At 46.9% G+C, this 9,958-nt stretch overlaps 1 protein-coding gene across 1 annotated transcript in view; it reads right to left on the bottom strand.

The window, feature by feature from the left end:
- HSPA12A (heat shock 70kDa protein 12A) overlaps nt 1-9,958 on the bottom strand; it is a 160,766-nt gene that overhangs the window by 150,136 nt on the left and 672 nt on the right. The window lies entirely within an intron of this gene.

Below are 9,958 nucleotides of genomic sequence, written 5' to 3'. Positions count from 1 at the left end.
TCCAGCTTGTGCTTCTTCCAGTCCAGCGTTTCTCATGATGTACTCTGCATATAAGTTAAATAAGCAGGGTGACAATATACAGCCTTGAGGTACTCCTTTTCCTATTTGTGGGTAAAAGATCCCTATTCATGTTCTTCCCATCCACTGGTGTTTGTTCAGGCAACTGCATCACTATGTGTAACACACAGCAGCAGTACTTCACTGTGGGTACAGGAAGCTGTCCACCTAAGTTTACCAAGGATGTGGAGTTCCTGAGTTTCTGCCCACATTCACACTGGCTCCCGCCACAGTCCATACATGAACTTTCTCCATCATGAGTGGAGGGGGCTCAGGATAAGTCATCATATGCCATGGATTCTAGTCTTCCCTCCACACTTACCACACTTAAGTATGACTTTACTCTTTGTGATTCTCTATTTCTTCATATGAAGTTAATTCTTTTACAATGAATGAATAACTGGCTTGTGAGTTTGGGAGAAAAGATTCAGGATCAGCTGTTAAAGGAGATGTATGGTTTATGAACATGTAGAAAGCCAAGATCACTAGGACCCACAGGGGACTCAGAGGAAAAGCTCTGTCAGATAAATCCCTTCTTTGATGGGATTATTAGACTGTATAGAAATGAAGCAGGTCAAAGATTTATGAATTCAGTTGATAAGTTCAGGGGAGGCTGACTTATGGATTGAATGCATGGACTACTGAGCCGGGTGTAAGGAAGTTGTTTCTCCAATATATAAAGAGCACTTACAAATAAATAATAAAAAGATAACCCAGTGCTAAAATGGGCAGAGGATAAGAATAGACATTTTTCCAAAGAAATTTTACAAATGACCAATCAGCAAATGAGAAGATGCTATCATTAAGCATCCATGAAAAGCAAATCAAAACACAATGAAATATCACTTTGCTGCTGCTGCTAAGTCACTTCAGTCATGTCCGACTCTGTGCGACCCCATAGACAGCAGCTCACCAGGCTCCCCCATCCCTGGGATTCTCCAGGCAAGAACACTGGAGTGGGTTGCCATTTCCTTCTCCAATGAATGAAAGTGAAAAGTGAAATTGAAGTTGCTCAGTCATGTCCGACTCTCAGCAACCCCATGGACTACAGCCTACCAGGCTCCTCCATCCATGGGATTTTCCAGGCAAGAGTACTGGAGTGGGGTGCCATTGCCTTCATCCAGGAGAAAGACTATAATCAAAAAGACAGATTAACAGCTGTTGGCCAGGTTGTGGGGGAATAAGAACCCTCATACACTGATGGTTGAGATATAAAATGGTGCAGTGGCTTTGGAAAACAATCTGGCAGTATCTCAAAAAGTTAAACACAGAGTTACCATGATCCAGAAATTCCACTCAAGGTATATACTAAAGTCAAAAATGCATCTGTGCAAAAACATGTATGTAAATGTTCACATCAGCATTATTCATAACAACCAATAAGTGAACAACTCAAATGCCCACCGACTGACTAATGAATAAACAGACCGTGGCTTCTCCATACCATGCAATATTGCTGCTGCTGCTGCTCAGTCGCTTCAGTCATGTCCGACTCTGTGCGACCCCATGGACTGCAGCCTACCAGGCTTCTCCATCCATGGGATTCTCCAGGCAAGAGTACAGGAGTGGGTTGCCATTGCAATATTACTGAGCAACAAAAAGTACAGTCAAGTGCTGGCATATGCTATAATATGGATGAACCCTAAAAACATTGCACTAAATGAAAAAAAAACAACAGTTTCAAAATGCCACATCCTGTGTGATTCCATTGATATGAAGTATCCAGAATAGGCAACTCGTAGTATCAGAAAACAACTGGTGTTTCCCATGGTGGGGGTTTGGGGACGGGGAATGGAGACTGACTGCTATGGGAATAGGAGATTCCTTTTGGGGTAATAAAAACGGTTTAAAATTGATCTGGTGATGGTTGTACAATTCCATGACACACTAAAAATCATTGAACTGTACCCTTTAAATGAAAGAATTGTATGGTATGTGAATTGTAGCTCAATAAAATTACTATTAAAGCAGGGGGCATATCAACAAACTGGATCTCAGAACGACAAAAGGCTGTAAAATCACGTCCCAGGAAGAAAAGCTGAAGACACTGGGGATAAAACAGAAGATGCTATAGTCAAATATTTAAGGGCTAAACGTGGAAAGGGAATTAGGTGCTCGGTGTGGTCTCCAAGAAGACTCTGCTCCTCCTTCTGGATTGTTCACTGCCCTCCCACCCCCAATATCTCCTACATATTTACAAGTCTCAGCTTAACTGTCACCTCCTAGGGACATTCTCCCAACTCCCCTCCCCCATCATCTTTGCTGTGCACACCTGCTCATCACAACATGTTTATTTAACTACAGGGTTACAGTCTAAAGAACTCGGTGAATTACCAGCTCTATGAAGGGAGCGTCTAGACTTTCAATCACCTTCGTCTCCCCAGAATTTATCACTGTGCCTGGCATAGATGAAGTGCTTAATATGTATTTATTAAATGAACAAACGAACAAGAAACATAACTATCAGAGACTACAAACAGATAGTCTGAGAGTCTGAGTTGAGAGAGACTCAGTTCTCTAAAATTGATCTGGTGATGGCTGTACAATTCCATGATACACTAAAAATCATTGATGTGTATACTTTAAATGAGTGAACTGTATGGTAAGTGAACTGTAGCTCAATAATATCATTATTAAAGTGGGGGGCATATCAACAAACTGGATCTCAGAATGACAAAAGACTGTAAAACCACATTCCAGGAAGAAAAGCTGAAGACACTGGGGGTAAAGGGAGAGTGGAGAGAGAGGGAGAACCTTCTGAGAGTCAGAGTTGCCAGCAGATTGGATAAGTTGCCCTAAGTGCCTCTGCACCTCTCTTCATGGGAACTGTTCAAGCATGTGGGGGACAGAGGAGTCAGGGAACATGGTAATGCGCCAAAGAGATGGTTAGCTGGGATCTCTTTCCCTGCTGTTGGAAGTCTCATATATAGTTCATGTGCTCCAGAAAAGTCCTGAAAGGCAGATATGTGCATGCTTAGTCACTCGGTCGTGTCCGACTCTTTGTGATCCTATAGACTGCAGCCCACCAGGCTTCTCTGTCCATGAGGATTCTCCAGGCAAGAATACTGGAGTGGGTTGCCATGCCCTCCTCCAGGGGATCTTTCCAACCCAGGAACTGAACCAGGGTCCCCTGTTTTACCAGCTAAGCTACCAGAAAGAAAGTGAAGTCGCTCAGTTGTGTCCAACTCTTTGTGACCCCATGGACTGTAGCCTACTAGGCTCCTCTATCCATGGGATTTTCCAGGCAAGAGTACTGGAGTGGGTTGCCATTTCCTTCTCCAGGGGATCTTCCCAACCTAGGGATTGAACCCAGGTCTTCCACATTGCAGACAGACACTTTACCGTCTGAGCCACCAGGGAAGTCACTAAACTACCAAGGAAAAAAGCTACCAGGGAAAGGCAGATAACAGAAGTAATTTGTCAGCTGAATCACCCATAAACTCTCTACCAAGCAGCAGCCACAGATAACAGAGAGCATCCTAGATGGTGGTAATGCAGCATTTCACATGGACAAATACTGCTTTAGTTAATGAGGGACGATGAACATCTCACAACCTCTCACATAGCTCATACTTATTGGATGCTTAATGGGTGCCAGGCGCTCTGCTAAAAATTTCATGTGCGTCTGATTCTCTTCAAACCCACTGAGGCAAATACGTAATATCATTCACAGTTCATGTCACAGATGGAGAAACTGGGGTGTAGAGAATCACGTAACCTTCTCAAGATCACAGACTAGCACGTGGCAAAGCCCGTTCAGATCCCCTGGAACCTGAGTCCAGACTCCAGCACAGGTTCCACTGATCCCTGCTGAATGAATCACTGGATGAATGAATGAATGAGGGCTCAGCTTCCACCTGAGGAAGAACTGAGCTTTTCTTCTCCAAGTGCTTTGTTCTTATCTCACAAATGCTCTGTATCTTAAGGTCACTCATCTCTATCTGGATCACCCTATTTCAAGGCTAAAAATGGGGTCATTTAACAGCATTTCTTTGGCTCCAATTCCCACCTGCTACTGGAAGAGCCTTCCTCCAATTGAACTGAACTGAAGTCGCTCAGTCATGTCCGACTCTGTGACCCCCATGGAGTATAGCCTACCAGGCTTCTCGGTCCATGGAGTTTTCCAGGCCAGCGTATTGGAGTGGGTTGCCATTTCCTTCTCCAGGGATCTTCCCAACCCAGGGATTGAACCCAGGTCTCCCACATTGCAGGCAGACACTTTAACATCTAAGCCACCTGGGAAGCCCCTAAGTCTTCCTCCAGGGGAGCCTCAAATACCTCCTTGGATGGGCCTCCTTGCTGTTGTCCAGGCTTCTGTCTCCCATGGAGCTGCTGCAGGGCCCTCATCAAGGGAGGCAGAGCCACTCTGGGCCGCGGCCAGCCACCCCCCTCCCCCTTGGCTGAAGCTGACCGGCCCCTGCAGCTGCTGCGATGTTGCTGCATCCACTTGGAAGGTGTAGTGCTACCTCCTGCTGGTACAGGTGCTGCCCGTGCTGGTGCCACCGCCACCGCCAGTGCTGGTGCCACCGCCCCCACGCAAGTGCCACCAACACTGCCAGCGCCGGGCTCACCGCCTCTGCTGCCACCGCCGTCACATCACTGGAGCCACCACCACGTCGCTGGGTCATCACCGTGAGGAGCTGGGCCGGCACCCCGCTGCTCTCAGAATGGGAGGTACGTGGGACAGCGAGGGGCTTCTGTCATTGTTTGCTTAAGCCTGGGCTGTAGGCAGGTGAGGGACAGACTGAGTGGCATCAAAGAAAAGAAAAGAAAGTGAAGTCGCTCAGTCGTGTCTGACTGTTTGCAACCCCATGGACTGTAGCCCACCAGGCTCCTCCATCCATGGAATTTTCCAAGCAAGAGTACTGCAGTGGGTTGCCATATCCTTCTCCAGGGGATCTTCCTGGGTCAGGGTCTCCTATATTGCAGGCAGACACTTTACCGTCTGAGCCACCAGGGAAGCCTGAGTGACATCACGACATACTCAAAATGACCCTCTCCTCTGAGAGAAGCATCACTCTGCCCTACCTTTGGGGTTTCCTGGGAGATGACCGGTTCCTCATGCAAACAGTTTCCTGGAAAACTCATGTTCCTGATATCTCTGCATCTCACGGGGAAACACTGGAAGCCAAGCTGATACCTACTTCATCCCCCCTCCCCGTCCAGCTGACGTGCAGGAACTGAGACACACGTTTGTGGCTCATCTTTCAAAATCCACAGGACCTCATGGTATGCATCTGTGACCTCATTTACCTTTGACTTTGCCTTGGTTCCCTTTCAGTCCTTTCTCTCGGGTGTATCATTCTTATCATTGTATTACATGTATGTCTAAAAAAGTCCCTTTTCAAGACAGGAGAGATTACAGAAGCAAAAAGAAATCGAATGAAGAGCAGGAATGAGAACTTACATGCACATATTTGTAAAAGGAAAGCCCATTTCTAAATTTGGTGTGCTTCAATGGGGAGTTCTTTCTGAAGAGTTCAAACACGCATAAATTCTTGGCCAAATGCCCTGGTGCATGCATGCTCATTCCCTCAGTCATCTCCAACTCTTTGTGACCCCATGGATCCCAGAGGCCCACCAGGGTCCTCTGCCCATGGGATTTTCCAGGCAAAATACTGGAGTGGGCTGCCATGCCCTCCTCCAGGGGATCTTCCCCACCCAGGGATCGAACCCGTTACCCCTGCCTCTCCTTCATTGCAAGAAGATTCTTTATTGCTGAGTCACTGCAGAAGCCCAAATGACTTGGTAGTTCCATGTGAAAAACAGGGCTCTCTCAGGAAGCCTTGCGGAACATGAAATACAGAATAATTGTTCATTCCTTGTCCTCTGTAGACAGACATGAAGAACACTGCTGTGCATGGCTGATCCTGGGCAAAGTTGGCCTTCAGGGCCCCAACCTCCTTGACCTTATAGCACCTTCTGCCTAGCCTAAAACTCCTTCCTTAAAAGAGGCTCTCGTTAAGCCCTGGGTAGACCACAAGAGACAATTCATGTCTCTGCCATGTGCTGGCCCTATGCTAAGCACCACAACATCAAGTGATTTGACAAGTGTCACCACCCTCCAGGGCCTCACCATCCAGAGAGGAGAAAACTGAAACCACACAGCCAGGCTTATCAGCATGGCGGCTACTTATGATGGGAGGCAGTGTACATGGGTGGTTCTAGGTGAAAGGTGGTTAGTGCGTGTGCTCCAGGCCTCTTTCAAGGCGTGTGACCTTAAACATGCACTTTGATGTCCTCATCGGTAGTGAGCACCTACCTACAACAGCAAGACTTACACTTAGCTGGCAAACAGAAGGCCCTCAATAAAAGGGAACTTGTACCATGATGCTTTTGAACTGTGGTGTTGGAGAAGACTCTTGAGAGTCCCTTGGACTGCAAGGAGATTCAACCAGTCCATCCTAAAGGAGATCAGTCCTGGGCAGTCATTGGAAGGACTGATGCTGAAGCTGGAACTCCAATACTTTGGCCACCTCATGCGAAGAGCTGACTCATCTGAAAAGACCCTGATGCTGGGAAAGATTGAGGGCAGGAGGAGAAGGGGACAACAGAGGATGAGATGGTTGGATGGCATCACCGACTCAATGGACATGGGTTTGGGTGGACTCCGGGAGTTGGTGACGGACAGGGAGGCCTGGCGTGCTGCGGTTCATGGCGTCGCAAAGAGTGGGACAGGACTGAGCGACTGAACTGAACTGAACTGAACTGAACCATGATTACACTATGATTACTGAGAAGAATGTGAGACCCTGCAGGGGGATGCAAAAGAGAGAAAGGGCAATCTAACATAGGGGTGCCAGGAGAAGCTTGGTGGAGGAGGTGGCACAATGAGCAGGTGGTTGGACAGGCAAAGAAGAGGGAGAAAGGATTCTAAGGATAAAGAAGAATCTGTTCAAAGGCCCTGAGGCTTGAAGCATCCTGAAATGTCGATAGAACTGCCAGTACATCAGGACAACCAGAGTAAGTGTTTAAGGTCAAAGAAAACAATGGAAAAACAAAATCAGATTTGCCTTTCAGAAAGGCTTAGGTGATATCTGTGAGTGATAAGTTGCTTCAGTTGTGTCCGACTCTCTGCAACCCCTTGGAGTGTAGCCCACCAGGCTCCTCTGTTCATGGGCAACAATACTGGAGTAGTCGCCATTTCCTTCTCCAGGGGATCTTCCTGACCCAGGGACTGAACTTGCATCTCTTATGTCTCCTGCATTGGCAGGTGGGTTCTTTACCACTAGTGCCACCTGGGAAGCCCCAGATATAGCTGAACATAATTCCAGTTTTCCAGAGTCGCCACTGTAATGATCAGTTATCATGTATACAGTCGGGAGATATTAATGCCAGAGGACTCCTTGTAATTCACAGGCAGATGCAGGAGGCAAAGCACAGACAAGGGTCAGTACTGGGGCCAGAAGCGGAACCACATCCCAGGATAGAAGCGGTACAAGGAAACACAGGAAGCTGCTGAAGAGGAGGAGAAACAGCATGTGCTGCGGCACAACATGGACGGACAAAATGCAAAGTGGGTCTTTTAAGGGAAATTAGTGACAAAGGGGGCTTCCGTGAGGGCTCAGATGGAAAAAAATTCACCTGCAATGCAGGACACCCGGCTTCGATCCCTAGGTCGGGAAGATCCCCTGGAGGACAGAATGGCAACCCCCTCCAGTATTCTTGCCTGCGGAATTCCATAAACAGAGGAGGCTGGCAGGCTACAGTCCATGGGGATTGCAGAGAGTCAGACACGACTGAGCGACTAACACTTTCACTTTTTCTTTTTTCAGTGACAAAGGTGGTCCCTGGAGGGAAAGTGTGAGACAGGCAACTAACCTGGTTGAAAAACATCTAGATTCATCTGCTCAATCACCATTCATGAGGTCAGCCTATTAGTCAAGTCTATTAATTCTCTTTGTTCAAATGTGTCCTGGGTATTGAGAAAATAGCTTGACACCACAGAACTGCTCCACATGGTCTCCAACCAAGAAGAACCTGGGACAGCGGGGAGGGGACTTAGCGCCATCCAGCACCTGATATATGCCAGGTATCGCCCTCGGTGTGCTCAGTACACTGTCTCCTTTATTTTCACAACACTCCTTGATAAAACCAATAAACAGTCTGTTTTTTCTGGCCCTACTTTTCACTGGCCCACGTTAGAGAAAACAGGAGCAGCAGGTGGGAAAGTCATCATTGTGTGAAGAAAGGAAGCTGCAAACTTGAAGTTTCAGACACCCATCACCCGAATCTCCCATCTCCTTCTTAGAACTACAATCCTGGGGTCTGGTCTTAGATTTTCATAAGCATGGCTTTTTTCAGTTCACGTTTTTCTCTTTAACACAGCACTGCTCCCAAAACCCCATGTATTACTCCAGTCATTCCTTGTTTACCAGGCCTGCTAATAGGCTCAGTTAGTGTGTGTGTGTGTGTGTGTGTGTGTGCGTGTGTGTGTGTGTGTGTGTGTGTGTGTGTGTGTGCGCATGCGCACACACTCAAGTGCTAGTAGGTTGAATTCAGGCACAAATCGGCCAGGGTGTCAACTCCAAATTCTAGACACTGCTGTTCTATTCCTGTTACTCAACTGCCTTTTTGTGTCATAGATGCTGTAGCCCAGGGCTCCAGCACCAGTGGTATTTTGCTTGATTTAAGTTGTTAAAAAAAAAAAAAGGAAAGAAAAAACAAAAAATAAGATAATCACATCACCCCATCATGTGGTACATCAACTTAGCACGTATTTCATGGTCAACTAAGAAATTCAAAGAGCGCTGTAGAAACAATGAAAGTAAGCATGTGAAATAGCAGGATCTCTATCAATTACTCTTTGCTTCTCAGACAGTGGTTTTTCTCCTGAAAAATCAAACAATAAATTATTTATTCAGCTCCTTCTATGTGCCAGGTTCTCTATATCCAGTGGAACAGGTTAGGGTTTTTCACTGTTGTCTTTTCTTCAGTGAAAGGTTAAAGGCATTGATTAAAGCACTGATGCTTTAGCTGTTTTCTCCTCAAGGAATTGTATTACGATGAATGTCTTCAGAAGCTTAATGCTTTGATGGCTCTGCAGAGCTTTCTGGGTCTTTTTCGCTTTGTTTTGTTTTCTCCTACTATTGTTTTTCACCTAAAACTTTTCTTTCCCTACCCTCTGATTTTTTAGGGAGAAAAAAAATATCTAGCATCGGGGGTCTGAGACCACTTGAAATGTCTGGGCTGGGGATTGCTAATGACCTCCCAGAGATAACCCAAACTGCTGATTTAGCAAAGCCCATTCTTGACCTTGACACAAGACAAGACAGGCAAAGGGGAAGGACTTGGGAGGGAGCCCTGAAAGAAAAAGGATCATAGAAGCGCTCAGATCTCGCCAGGCCCCCTCCCCCATTCAGCAAACACCTGGCTGAGTTGGAAAACATGACCGGCCCAACCTTCCTATTGGCATCAATTGAAGCTGTCAGCTCTCGGCTTGTCACCAGTTGCACTGGGAGGCCCCGGGCAGCCACAAGAGCCCTAATTAGGCAGAAATGACACTTCTACAACTGACCTGCCAGGACCTTTGGCAAACCATTTAACATCATTAGTTAACATTTTTTAAAAGTGTGAATGTAAATGAACAGCCAGCGGCTTTCAATGGAGTTTGTCGGTGGCATCTCTCCCCCCTTCCCTGCTCACTCTTTCTCTTGTTACATGAATAGTCTGCTTGTTTTCTCCAGAATTGGGTGGGGTGGGGGGGGTGCACTGGAGAAGAAGGAAGAAGACCAGTCCTCTGAGAGGAGAGACGTGTTAAAGCATAAACAAGCTTGGCTGAGGGGAGAGACCATCTCTTCCTGCCTTAGCCCGGTGCCCAGAGAGCAGGGGGCTGGTGTACACCAGGTGGGCTCCACGGACGTTAAGTCCTGCTCCACGAGCCGTGCTTGTGAGCGTGCAC

Source organism: Bison bison, unplaced genomic scaffold (assembly GCF_000754665.1).
Source record: "Bison bison bison isolate TAMUID 2011002044 unplaced genomic scaffold, Bison_UMD1.0 scf7180017864456, whole genome shotgun sequence".
Classification (NCBI taxonomy): domain Eukaryota; kingdom Metazoa; phylum Chordata; class Mammalia; order Artiodactyla; family Bovidae; genus Bison; species Bison bison.
The sequence above is the reverse complement of the archived record's forward strand: the minus strand, read 5'-3'. Positions and strand labels throughout refer to the sequence as shown.